The following is a 2,983-nucleotide window of genomic DNA, read 5'->3' as shown; positions in this document are numbered from 1 at the left end:
AGCAGTAGTTTGCATCCCTGGAACTTAAAGTCCATTGTTAAACTTTTTTTATTTTTACGTAAATTTAGTATAATTTAACTTCATATATATTTACGTAGTACGGGCCGGCCCACATTGTCCAGCGGCCCACCGGGAAAACTCCCGGTGCTCCCGATGGCCAGTTCGCCCCTGCACACATGCATGTATATATTTAAGAATTTGTTTTAATATTTATATATAAAATATTTATATATAATATAAATTATATAAATATTAGTGCTGTCAAATCGATTAATCGCATCCAAAATAAAAGTTTGTGTTTACATAATATATGTGTGTATTGTGTACAATTTTTATGTAAATACACACATGTATATATATAACTTCCTTTGCTTAAAAATATTTTAAATGTATTAATGTAAAATGTATTATTTTTTTAAATGACAACTTTAGTCACTCATTAAATATTAAGTAATAGGGTCATGTGACAGCGTTAATGGTTGCATGCTGCTTTTTATATTATTAGAAACAATTATTGCAGACTTATTAGAGTTTGCCTGAGACTATTCTACTTAAACTGCTTAGGAGAAATAAAAACAGACGCAATTCAGATCATTTTTGACACAGTAAAAATGTTCACTCTCAGAAGAAAAGGTTCTATAAGGAACCATCAAGGGGTTCCAATCATGGGATTATTTTATGAATTTAGTTTGAATTGATTTTGTTTTGATTCAATTTTATGAATTACGCATCTCATAAACATACGTTATCACTAGAAAAAAATTTTAATAACCCATTAAACATGATTTATATGTATTAGGCATTTCTCCTTATAGAACCTTTTGGGAATTAAGGGTTATATGGAACACTAGAGTGGGCTATAACCAAAATTAAACCAATCTATTTTAATCTATAACCAAATACTATAACCACTAGAAAGGCACCATAACATAGTCCACATTCTGCACTACATACTAAGTCTTAGACCATAGCATTGCTGTATATGGACTGATGTTATGGTAGGTATTGGACTTAAAGTGATATTAAACATCACTGTATTGAAAAGATTTCAAAATGTGTAAAAAAAAAAAAAAAATTAAATCGAAATAATTTATTAATTGTCATGTGAAGAAGACCAATTATAACAAAGAAGTGTGCCAGTCATTCATTAATGTTAATGATAAGCATTTCAATTAAAAAAAGCATTTATATTTCTGTGTAAATAGCATCTATATGTTAGTAAGTGGTTTTTAAAATTGCTCTGTGCATAATGAGCTGGTGTGTTTATGGTGAGATGTGTTGTCGACCAAAAATGTTATAGGCCGCTCTGTGCCAGAAAATCTAGGGCCACTTTTTTGCCCCAGTCCGCCCCTGCATGTGTGTGTATTTATGTATACATAATACACACACATATTAATCGACATATTAATCGATTTGACAGCACTAATATATATATATATATATATATATATATATATAGTATGCTTTTCCAAACATGTAATTAGTGTGTAATGCACTATAAAACGACATGCATAATGGCTGAAATTGGAATAGCATGCTTCTAATCAGATTTCAGCCACATAAAGATATGGGAGAAATACGAGTAGTATGCTAGTGTAATACTCTGGGATTCAGTCTCATTCCTGTCAGGCACAGCCGCTCCTGTAACGTGTCAAATTTCACACAAACGCTTTTGGGCTTTCTGGCTCTTTTATATCTGCCTGGTATATTAATGAACATATTTGCCCATAATAATGACCAGCTAAGAGCACTCAGAGGTCTGTAAATCAAGATGACGTGAATGAGGCGGAGTGGGATCAAATCGATTGCTATACGTGTCAAGCCTGAGTAATATCTGCAGCGGTGGCACTTCCACTGAGATCTGATTAGCTGTATGTACGCAGGCGATTAAAAGCGGATGGAGGCGACGGCAAACTCAGCATCAGCATCAGCATCAGCATCACGCTTAAACGACTCCGAGGAGACCAGATGAACAACAGGAGTTTATTTGTGCATTAAATTACCGATTCAAATGTTGGTTGGTATTTGTGAGCTCACAAAATGAGTTTAACTGCTGAGCTGAATGGTTATGCTTGATTACTAAATATTATTATTATCATCACATAAATCAGGCAGTGAACGCAGCAGCATTATTATTATTAATAATAATACATTTACAATTACATTTATTCGTTTAGCAGATGCTTCTATCCAACAAAACTTAAGTTATTATTATTATATATCAAACTGTAAACACAACATCTATAGCAGGAGGTTTTAAGATATATTATGTGTATATTTATACATATAAATACACTGATCAGGCATAACATTATGACCGGTTAAGTGAATAACACTGATTATCTCTTCATCACGGCACCTGTTAGTGGGTGGGATATATTAGGCGGCAAGTGAACATTTTGTCCTCAAAGTTGATGTGTTAGAAGCAGGAAAAATGGGCAAGCGTAAGGATTTGAGCGAGTTTGACAAGGGCCAGATTGTGATGGCGACTGGGTCAGAGCATCTCCAAAACTGCAGCTCTTGTGGGGTGTTCCCGGTCTGCAGTGGTCAGTCTCTATCAAAAGTGCTCAAGGAAGGAACAGTGGAGAACCGGCGACAGGCTCATGGGCGGCCGAGGCTCATTGATGCACGTGGGGAGCGAAGGCTGGCCCGTGTGGTCCGATCAAACAGACGAGCTACTGGAGCTCAAATTGCTCAAGAAGTTAATGCTGGTTCTGATAGAAAGGTGTCAGAATACACAGAGCATCTCAGTTTGTAGTGTATGGGGCGGCACAGCCGCAGACCAGTCAGGGTGCCCATGCTGACCCCTGTCCAAAAATGCTTCAGGAATGGTTTGAGGAGCACAACAACGAGTTTGAGGTGTTGACTTGACCTCCAAATTCCCCAGATCTCAAACCAATCGAGCATCTGTGGGATGTGCCGAACAAACAAGTCCGATCCATGGAGGCCCCACTTCGCAACTTACAGGACTTAAAGGATCTGA

Source organism: Gobio gobio (genome assembly GCF_949357685.1).
Source record: "Gobio gobio genome assembly, chromosome: 5".
NCBI lineage: Eukaryota > Metazoa > Chordata > Actinopteri > Cypriniformes > Gobionidae > Gobio > Gobio gobio.
The sequence above is the reverse complement of the archived record's forward strand: the minus strand, read 5'-3'. Positions refer to the sequence as shown.